Here is an 11,442-nt window from a genome sequence, read left to right on the forward strand (position 1 = left end):
GCGATTTTCGCCGCTACCGGCCAAAAATAACGCGATTTTCGCCGCTACCGGCCAAAAACCGCTCGATTTTCGCCGCTACCGGCCAAAAATAGCGCGATTTTCGCTGCTAGCGGCAAAAAACCGTGCGATTTTCGTCGCTAGCGGCCAAAAATCGGGCGATTTTTGCCGCTAACGGCCGAAAACCGCGCTATTTTGCGCAAAAAACATGCGATTTTCGCATCTGGCGGAAAAAGTCGCGATTTTCGCCGCTACCGGCCAAAAATAGCGCGATTTTCGCCGCTACCGGCCAAAAACCGCGCGATTTTCGCCGCTACCAGCCAAAAACCATGCGATTTTCGCAGCTGGCGGGCAAAAATCGCGATTTTCGCCGCTACCGGCCAAAAATAGCGCGATTTTCGCCGCTACCGGCCAAAAACCGCGCGATTTTCAACGCTAGCGGCCAAAAACCGTACGATTTTCGCCGCTAGCGGCCAAAAATCGGGCTATTTTTGCCGCTAACGGCCGAAAACCGCGCTATTTTGCGCAAAAACCATGCGATTTTCGCAGCTGGCGGGCAAAAATCCCGATTTTCGCCGCTACCGGCCAAAAATAGCGCGATTTTCGCCGCTACTGGCCAAAAACCGCTCGATTTTCGCCGCTACCGGCCAAAACCCATACGATTTTCGCAGCTGGCAGGCAAAAATCGCGATTTTCGCCGCTACCAGCCAAAAATAGCGCGATTTTCTCCGCTACCGGCCAAAAACCGCTCGATTTTCGCCGCTACCGGCCAAAAATCGCGATTTTTGCCTCTATCGGCCAAAAATAGAGCGATTTTCGCCGCTACCTGACAAAAGCCGCTCGATTTTCGCCGCTACCGGCCAAAAACCATGCGATTTTTGCAGCTGGCGGCAAAAATCGCGATTTTCGTCGCTACCGGCCAAAAATAGCGCGATTTTCGCCGCTATCTGCCAAAAACCGCGCGATTTTCGCCGCTACTGGCCAAAAACCATGCGATTTTCGCAGCTGGCGGTGCAAAAATCGCGATTTTCGCCGCTACTGGCCAAAAATCGGGCGATTTTCGCCGCTAGCGGCCAAAAATCGGGCGATTTTTGCCGCTAACTGCCGAAACCACGCTATTTTGCGCAAAAACTATGCCATTTTCGCAGCTGGCGGGCAAAAATCGCGATTTTCGCCGCTACCAGCCAAAAATAGCGCGATTTTCGCCGCTACCGGCCAAAAATAGCGCGATTTTCGCCGCTACCGGCCAAAAACCATGCGATGTTCGCAGCTGGCGGGCAAAAATCGCGATTTTTGCCGCTAGCGGCCAAAAATCGGGCTATTTTTGCCGCTAACGGCCGAAAACCGCTCTATTTTGCGCAAAAAGCATGCGATTTTCTCAGCTGGCGGACAATAATCGCGATTTTCGCCGCTACCGGCCAAAAATAGCGCGATTTTCGCCGCTACCGGCCAAAAACCGCTCGATTTTCGCCGCTACTGGCCAAAAACCAAGCGATTTTCGCAGCTGGCGGGGAAAAATCGCGATTTTCGCCGCTACCGGCAAAAAATAGCGCGATTTTCGCCGCTACCGGCCAAAAACCGCGCGATTTTCGCCGCTACCGACCAAAAACCATGCGATTTTCGCAGCTGGCGGGGAAAAATCGCGATTTTCGCCGCTACCGGCCAAAAATAGCGCGATTTTTGCCGCTAGCGGCCAAAAATCGGGCTATTTTTGCCGCTAACGGCCGAAAACCGCGCTATTTTCCGCAAAAATAATGCGATTTTCGCAGCTGGCGGGCAAAAATCGCAATTTTCGCCGCTACCGGCCAAAAATAGCGCCATTTTCGCCGCTAGCGGCCAAAAATCGGGCTATTTTTGCCGCTAACGGCCGAAAACCGCGCTATTTTGCGCAAAAACCATGCGATTTTCGCAGCTGGCGGGCAAAAATCCCGATTTTCGCCGCTACCGGCCAAAAATAGCGCGATTTTCGCCGCTACTGGCCAAAAACCGCTCGATTTTCGCCGCTACCGGCCAAAACCCATACGGTTTTCGCAGCTGGCAGGCAAAAATCGCGATTTTCGCCGCTACCAGCCAAAAATAGCGCGATTTTCTCCGCTACCGGCCAAAAACCGCTCGATTTTCGCCGCTACCGGCCAAAAATCGCGATTTTTGCCTCTATCGGCCAAAAATAGAGCGATTTTCGCCGCTACCTGACAAAAGCCGCTCGATTTTCGCCGCTACCGGCCAAAAACCATGCGATTTTTGCAGCTGGCGGCAAAAATCGCGATTTTCGTCGCTACCGGCCAAAAATAGCGCGATTTTCGCCGCTACCTGCCAAAAACCGCGCGATTTTCGCCGCTACTGGCCAAAAACCATGCGATTTTCGCAGCTGGCGGTGCAAAAATCGCGATTTTCGCCGCTACTGGCCAAAAATCGGGCGATTTTCGCCGCTAGCGGCCAAAAATCGGGCGATTTTTGCCGCTAACTGCCGAAACCACGCTATTTTGCGCAAAAACTATGCCATTTTCGCAGCTGGCGGGCAAAAATCGCGATTTTCGCCGCTACCAGCCAAAAATAGCGCGATTTTCGCCGCTACCGGCCAAAAATAGCGCGATTTTCGCCGCTACCGGCCAAAAACCATGCGATGTTCGCAGCTGGCGGGCAAAAATCGCGATTTTTGCCGCTAGCGGCCAAAAATCGGGCTATTTTTGCCGCTAACGGCCGAAAACCGCGCTATTTTCCGCAAAAATAATGCGATTTTCGCAGCTGGCGGGCAAAAATCGCAATTTTCGCCGCTACCGGCCAAAAATAGCGCCATTTTCGCCGCTACCGGCCAAAAACCGCTCGATTTTCGCCGCTACCTGCCAAAAACCGCGCGATTTTCGCCGCTAGCGGCCAAAAATAGCGCGTTTTTTGCCGTTAACGGCCGAAAACCGCGCTATTTTGCGCAAAAACCATGCGATTCTCGCAGCTGGCGGGCAAAAATCGCGATTTTCGCCGCTACCGGCCAAAAATAGCGCGATTTTCGTTGCTAGCGGCCAAAAACCGTGCGATTTTCGCCGCTAGCGGCCAAAAATCGGGCGATTTTTGCCGCTAGCGGCCAAAAATCGGGCTATTTTTGCCGCTAACGGCCGAAAACCGCGCTATTTTGCGCAAAAACCATGCGATTTTCGCAGCTGGCGGGCAAAAATCGCGATTTTCGCCGCTACCGGCCAAAAATAGCGCGATTTTCGTTGCTAGCAGCCAAAAACCGTGCGATTTTCGCCGCTAGCGGCCAAAAATCGGGCGATTTTTGCCGCTAACGGCCGAAAACCGCGCTATTTTGCGCAAAAACCATGCGATTTTTGCAGCTGGCGGGCAAAAATCGCGATTTTCGCTGCTACCGGCCAAAAATAGCGCGATTTTCGCCGCTACCAGCCAAAAACCATGCGATTTTCGCAGCTGGCGGGCAAAAATCGCGATTTTCGCCGCTACCGGCCAAAAACCGCTCGATTTTCGCCGTTACCGGCCAAAAACCATGCGATTTTCGCAGCTGGCGGGAAAAAATCGCGATTTTCGCCGCTACCGGCTAAAAATAACGCGATTTTCGCCGCTACCGGCCAAAAACCGCGCGATTTTCGCCGCTACTGGCCAAAAACCAAGCGATTTTCGCAGCTGGTGGGCAAAAATCGCGATTTTCGCCGCTACCGGCCAAAAATAGCGCGATTTTCGCCGCTACCGGCCAAAAACCGCTCGATTTTCGCCGCTACCGGCCAAAAATAGCGCGATTTTCGCCGCTAGCGGCCAAAAACCGTCCGATTTTTGCCGCTAGCGGCCAAAAGTCGGGCGATTTTTGCCGCTAACGGCCGAAGACCGCGCTATTTTGCGCAAAAACCATGCGGTTTTTGCAGCTGGTGGGCAAAAATCGCAATTTTCGCCGCTACCGGCCAAAAATAGCGCGATTTTCGCCGCTACCGGCCAAAAACCGCGCGATTTTCGCCGCTAGCGGCCTAAAATAGCGCGTTTTTTGCCGCTAACGGCCGAAAACCGCGCTATTTTGCGCAAAAACCATGCGATTTTCGCAGCTGGCGGGCAAAAATCGCGATTTTCGCCGCTACCGGCCAAAAATAGCGCGATTTTCGCTGCTAGCGGCAAAAAACCGTGCGATTTTCGCCGCTAGCGGCCAAAAATCGGGCAATTTTTGCCGCTAACGGCCGAAAACCGCGCTATTTTGCGCAAAAAACATGCGATTTTCGCATCTGGCGGGAAAAAGTCGCGATTTTCGCCGCTACCGGCCAAAAATAGCGCGATTTTCGCCGCTACCGGCCAAAAACCGCGCGATTTTCGCCGCTACCAGCCAAAAACCATGCGATTTTCGCAGCTGGCGGGCAAAAATCGCGATTTTCGCCGCTACCGGCCAAAAATAGCGCAATTTTCGCCGCTACCGGCCAAAAATAGCGCGATTTTCGACGCTACCGGCCAAAAACCGCGCGATTTTCGTCGCTACCAGCCAAAAACCATGCGATTTTCGCAGCTGGCGGGCAAAAATCGCGATTTTCGCCGCTACCGGCCAAAAATTGCGCGATTTTCGCCGCTACCGGCCAAAAACCGCGCGATTTTCGCCGCTACCGGCCAAAACCCATACGATTTTCGCAGCTGGCAGGCAAAAATCGCGATTTTCGCCGCTACCAGCCAAAAATAGCGCGATTTTCTCAGCTACCGGCCAAAAACCGCTCGATTTTCGCCGCTACCGGCCAAAAATCGCGATTTTTGCCTCTATCGGCCAAAAATAGCGCGATTTTCGCCGCTACCTGACAAAAGCCGCTCGATTTTCGCCGCTACCGGCCAAAAACCATGCGATTTTTGCAGCTGGCGGCAAAAATCGCGATTTTCGCCGCTACCGGCAAAAAATAACGCGATTTTCGCCGCTACCGGCCAAAAACCGCTCGATTTTCGCCGCTACCGGCCAAAAATAGCGCGATTTTCGCTGCTAGCGGCAAAAAACCGTGCGATTTTCGCCGCTAGCGGCCAAAAATCGGGCGATTTTTGCCGCTAACGGCCGAAAACCGCGCTATTTTGCGCAAAAAACATGCGATTTTCGCATCTGGCGGAAAAAGTCGCGATTTTCGCCGCTACCGGCCAAAAACCATGCGATTTTCGCAGCTGGCGGTGCAAAAATCGCGATTTTCGCCGCTACTGGCCAAAAACCGCGCGATTTTCGCCGCTACTGGCCAAAAACCATGCGATTTTCGCAGCTGGCGGTGCAAAAATCGCGATTTTCGCCGCTACTGGCCAAAAATCGGGCGATTTTCGCCGCTAGCGGCCAAAAATCGGGCGATTTTTGCCGCTAACTGCCGAAACCACGCTATTTTGCGCAAAAACTATGCCATTTTCGCAGCTGGCGGGCAAAAATCGCGATTTTCGCCGCTACCAGCCAAAAATAGCGCGATTTTCGCCGCTACCGGCCAAAAATAGCGCGATTTTCGCCGCTACCGGCCAAAAACCATGCGATGTTCGCAGCTGGCGGGCAAAAATCGCGATTTTTGCCGCTAGCGGCCAAAAATCGGGCTATTTTTGCCGCTAACGGCCGAAAACCGCTCTATTTTGCGCAAAAAGCATGCGATTTTCTCAGCTGGCGGACAATAATCGCGATTTTCGCCGCTACCGGCCAAAAATAGCGCGATTTTCGCCGCTACCGGCCAAAAACCGCTCGATTTTCGCCGCTACTGGCCAAAAACCAAGCGATTTTCGCAGCTGGCGGGGAAAAATCGCGATTTTCGCCGCTACCGGCAAAAAATAGCGCGATTTTCGCCGCTACCGGCCAAAAACCGCGCGATTTTCGCCGCTACCGACCAAAAACCATGCGATTTTCGCAGCTGGCGGGGAAAAATCGCGATTTTCGCCGCTACCGGCCAAAAATAGCGCGATTTTTGCCGCTAGCGGCCAAAAATCGGGCTATTTTTGCCGCTAACGGCCGAAAACCGCGCTATTTTCCGCAAAAATAATGCGATTTTCGCAGCTGGCGGGCAAAAATCGCAATTTTCGCCGCTACCGGCCAAAAATAGCGCCATTTTCGCCGCTACCGGCCAAAAACCGCTCGATTTTCGCCGCTACCTGCCAAAAACCGCGCGATTTTCGCCGCTAGCGGCCAAAAATAGCGCGTTTTTTGCCGTTAACGGCCGAAAACCGCGCTATTTTGCGCAAAAACCATGCGATTCTCGCAGCTGGCGGGCAAAAATCGCGATTTTCGCCGCTACCGGCCAAAAATAGCGCGATTTTCGTTGCTAGCGGCCAAAAACCGTGCGATTTTCGCCGCTAGCGGCCAAAAATCGGGCGATTTTTGCCGCTAGCGGCCAAAAATCGGGCTATTTTTGCCGCTAACGGCCGAAAACCGCGCTATTTTGCGCAAAAACCATGCGATTTTCGCAGCTGGCGGGCAAAAATCGCGATTTTCGCCGCTACCGGCCAAAAATAGCGCGATTTTCGTTGCTAGCGGCCAAAAACCGTGCGATTTTCGCCGCTAGCGGCCAAAAATCGGGCGATTTTTGCCGCTAACGGCCGAAAACCGCGCTATTTTGCGCAAAAACCATGCGATTTTTGCAGCTGGCGGGCAAAAATCGCGATTTTCGCTGCTACCGGCCAAAAATAGCGCGATTTTCGCCGCTACCAGCCAAAAACCATGCGATTTTCGCAGCTGGCGGGCAAAAATCGCGATTTTCGCCGCTACCGGCCAAAAACCGCTCGATTTTCGCCGTTACCGGCCAAAAACCATGCGATTTTCGCAGCTGGCGGGAAAAAATCGCGATTTTCGCCGCTACCGGCTAAAAATAACGCGATTTTCGCCGCTACCGGCCAAAAACCGCGCGATTTTCGCCGCTACTGGCCAAAAACCAAGCGATTTTCGCAGCTGGTGGGCAAAAATCGCGATTTTCGCCGCTACCGGCCAAAAATAGCGCGATTTTCGCCGCTACCGGCCAAAAACCGCTCGATTTTCGCCGCTACCGGCCAAAAATAGCGCGATTTTCGCCGCTAGCGGCCAAAAACCGTCCGATTTTTGCCGCTAGCGGCCAAAAGTCGGGCGATTTTTGCCGCTAACGGCCGAAGACCGCGCTATTTTGCGCAAAAACCATGCGGTTTTTGCAGCTGGTGGGCAAAAATCGCAATTTTCGCCGCTACCGGCCAAAAATAGCGCGATTTTCGCCGCTACCGGCCAAAAACCGCGCGATTTTCGCCGCTAGCGGCCAAAAATAGCGCGTTTTTTGCCGCTAACGGCCGAAAACCGCGCTATTTTGCGCAAAAACCATGCGATTTTCGCAGCTGGCGGGCAAAAATCGCGATTTTCGCCGCTACCGGCCAAAAATAGCGCGATTTTCGCTGCTAGCGGCAAAAAACCGTGCGATTTTCGCCGCTAGCGGCCAAAAATCGGGCAATTTTTGCCGCTAACGGCCGAAAACCGCGCTATTTTGCGCAAAAAACATGCGATTTTCGCATCTGGCGGGAAAAAGTCGCGATTTTCGCCGCTACCGGCCAAAAATAGCGCGATTTTCGCCGCTACCGGCCAAAAACCGCGCGATTTTCGCCGCTACCAGCCAAAAACCATGCGATTTTCGCAGCTGGCGGGCAAAAATCGCGATTTTCGCCGCTACCGGCCAAAAATAGCGCAATTTTCGCCGCTACCGGCCAAAAATAGCGCGATTTTCGACGCTACCGGCCAAAAACCGCGCGATTTTCGTCGCTACCAGCCAAAAACCATGCGATTTTCGCAGCTGGCGGGCAAAAATCGCGATTTTCGCCGCTACCGGCCAAAAATTGCGCGATTTTCGCCGCTACCGGCCAAAAACCGCGCGATTTTCGCCGCTACCGGCCAAAACCCATACGATTTTCGCAGCTGGCAGGCAAAAATCGCGATTTTCGCCGCTACCAGCCAAAAATAGCGCGATTTTCTCAGCTACCGGCCAAAAACCGCTCGATTTTCGCCGCTACCGGCCAAAAATCGCGATTTTTGCCTCTATCGGCCAAAAATAGCGCGATTTTCGCCGCTACCTGACAAAAGCCGCTCGATTTTCGCCGCTACCGGCCAAAAACCATGCGATTTTTGCAGCTGGCGGCAAAAATCGCGATTTTCGCCGCTACCGGCAAAAAATAACGCGATTTTCGCCGCTACCGGCCAAAAACCGCTCGATTTTCGCCGCTACCGGCCAAAAATAGCGCGATTTTCGCTGCTAGCGGCAAAAAACCGTGCGGTTTTCGCCGCTAGCGGCCAAAAATCGGGCGATTTTTGCCGCTAACGGCCGAAAACCGCGCTATTTTGCGCAAAAAACATGCGATTTTCGCATCTGGCGGAAAAAGTCGCGATTTTCGCCGCTACCGGCCAAAAATAGCGCGATTTTCGCCGCTACCGGCCAAAAACCGCGCGATTTTCGCCGCTACCAGCCAAAAACCATGCGATTTTCGCAGCTGGCGGGCAAAAATCGCGATTTTCGCCGCTGTTGGCCAAAAATAGCGCGATTTTCGCCGCTACCGGCCAAAAACCGCGCGATTTTCAACGCTAGCGGCCAAAAACCGTACGATTTTCGCCGCTAGCGGCCAAAAATCGGGCTATTTTTGCCGCTAACGGCCGAAAACCGCGCTATTTTGCGCAAAAACCATGCGATTTTCGCAGCTGGCGGGCAAAAATCCCGATTTTCGCCGCTACCGGCCAAAAATAGCGCGATTTTCGCCGCTACTGGCCAAAAACCGCTCGATTTTCGCCGCTACAGGCCAAAACACATACGATTTTCGCAGCTGGCAGGCAAAAATCGCGATTTTCGCCGCTACCAGCCAAAAATAGCGCGATTTTCTCCGCTACCGGCCAAAAACCGCTCGATTTTCGCCGCTACCGGCCAAAAATCGCGATTTTTGCCTCTATCGGCCAAAAATAGAGCGATTTTCGCCGCTACCTGACAAAAGCCGCTCGATTTTCGCCGCTACCGGCCAAAAACCATGCGATTTTTGCAGCTGGCGGCAAAAATCGCGATTTTCGTCGCTACCGGCCAAAAATAGCGCGATTTTCGCCGCTACCTGCCAAAAACCGCGCGATTTTCGCCGCTACTGGCCAAAAACCATGCGATTTTCGCAGCTGGCGGTGCAAAAATCGCGATTTTCGCCGCTACTGGCCAAAAATCAGGTAATTTTCGCCGCTAGCGGCCAAAAATCGGGCGATTTTTGCCGCTAACTGCCGAAACCACGCTATTTTGCGCAAAAACTATGCCATTTTCGCAGCTGGCGGGCAAAAATCGCGATTTTCGCCGCTACCAGCCAAAAATAGCGCGATTTTCGCCGCTACCGGCCAAAAATAGCGCGATTTTCGCCGCTACGGGCCAAAAACCATGCGATGTTCGCAGCTGGCGGGCAAAAATCGCGATTTTTGCCGCTAGCGGCCAAAAATCGGGCTATTTTTGCCGCTAACGGCCGAAAACCGCTCTATTTTGCGCAAAAAGCATGCGATTTTCTCAGCTGGCGGACAATAATCGCGATTTTCGCCGCTACCGGCCAAAAATAGCTCGATTTTCGCCGCTACCGGCCAAAAACCGCTCGATTTTCGCCGCTACTGGCCAAAAACCAAGCGATTTTCGCAGCTGGCGGGGAAAAATCGCGATTTTCGCCGCTACCGGCAAAAAATAGCGCGATTTTCGCCGCTACCGGCCAAAAACCGCGCGATTTTCGCCGCTACCGACCAAAAACCATGCGATTTTCGCAGCTGGCGGGGAAAAATCGCGATTTTCGCCGCTACCGGCCAAAAATAGCGCGATTTTTGCCGCTAGCGGCCAAAAATCGGGCTATTTTTGCCGCTAACGGCCGAAAACCGCGCTATTTTCCGCAAAAATAATGCGATTTTCGCAGCTGGCGGGCAAAAATCGCAATTTTCGCCGCTACCGGCCAAAAATAGCGCCATTTTCGCCGCTACCGGCCAAAAACCGCTCGATTTTCGCCGGTACCTGCCAAAAACCGCGCGATTTTCGCCGCTAGCGGCCAAAAATAGCGCGTTTTTTGCCGTTAACGGCCGAAAACCGCGCTATTTTGCGCAAAAACCATGCGATTCTCGCAGCTGGCGGGCAAAAATCGCGATTTTCGCCGCTACCGGCCAAAAATAGCGCGATTTTCGTTGCTAGCGGCCAAAAACCGTGCGATTTTCGCCGCTAGCGGCCAAAAATCGGGCGATTTTTGCCGCTAGCGGCCAAAAATCGGGCTATTTTTGCCGCTAACGGCCGAAAACCGCGCTATTTTGCGCAAAAACCATGCGATTTTTGCAGCTGGCGGGCAAAAGTCGCGATTTTTGCCGCTATCGGCCAAAAATAGTGCGATTTTCGCCGCTACCGGCCAAAAACCGCGCGATTTTCGCCGCTACCGACCAAAAACCATGCGATTTTCGCAGTTGGCGGGGAAAAATCTCGATTTTCGCCGCTACCGGCCAAAAATAGCGCGATTTTTGCCGCTAGCGGCCAAAAATCGGGCTATTTTTGCCGCTAGCGGCCAAAAATCGGGCTATTTTTGCCGCTAACGGCCGAAAACCGCGCTATTTTGCGCAAAAATAATGCGATTTTCGCAGCTGGCGGGCAAAAATCGCAATTTTCGCCGCTACCGGCCAAAAATAGCCCCATTTTCGCCGCTACCGGCCAAAAACCGCTCGATTTTCGCCGCTACCTGCCAAAAACCGCGCGATTTTCGCCGCTAGCGGCCAAAAATAGCGCGTTTTTTGCCGTTAACGGCCGAAAACCGCGCTATTTTGCGCAAAAACCATGCGATTTTCGCAGCTGGCGGGCAAAAATCGCGATTTTCGCCGCTACCGGCCAAAAATAGCGCGATTTTCGTTGCTAGCGGCCAAAAACCGTGCGATTTTCGCCGCTAGCGGCAAAAAATCGGGCGATTTTTGCCGCTAACGGCCGAAAACCGCGCTATTTTGCGCAAAAACCATGCGATTTTTGCAGCTGGCGGGCAAAAATCGCGATTTTCGCTGCTACCGGCCAAAAATAGCGCGATTTTCGCCGCTACTATCCAAAAACCGCTCGATTTTCGCCGCTACCGGCCAAAAACCATGCGATTTTCGCCGCTGGCAGGCAAAAATCGCGATTATCGCCGCTACCAGCCAAAAATAGCGCGATTTTTGCCGCTACCGGCCAAAAACCGCGCGATTCTCGCCGCTACCAGCCAAACACCATGGCAAAAATCGCGATTTTCGCCGCTACCGGCCAAAAATAGCGCGATTTTCGTTGCTAGCGGCCAAAAACCGTGCGATTTTCGCCGCTAGCGGCAAAAAATCGGGCGATTTTTGCCGCTAACGGCCGAAAACCGCGCTATTTTGCGCAAAAACCATGCGATTTTTGCAGCTGGCGGGCAAAAATCGCGATTTTCGCTGCTACCGGCCAAAAATAGCGCGATTTTCGCTGCTACTATCCAAAAACCGCTCGATTTTCGCCGCTACCGGCCAAAAACCATGCGATTTTCGCC

Source organism: Procambarus clarkii, chromosome 32 (genome assembly GCF_040958095.1).
Source record: "Procambarus clarkii isolate CNS0578487 chromosome 32, FALCON_Pclarkii_2.0, whole genome shotgun sequence".
Taxonomy (NCBI): domain Eukaryota; kingdom Metazoa; phylum Arthropoda; class Malacostraca; order Decapoda; family Cambaridae; genus Procambarus; species Procambarus clarkii.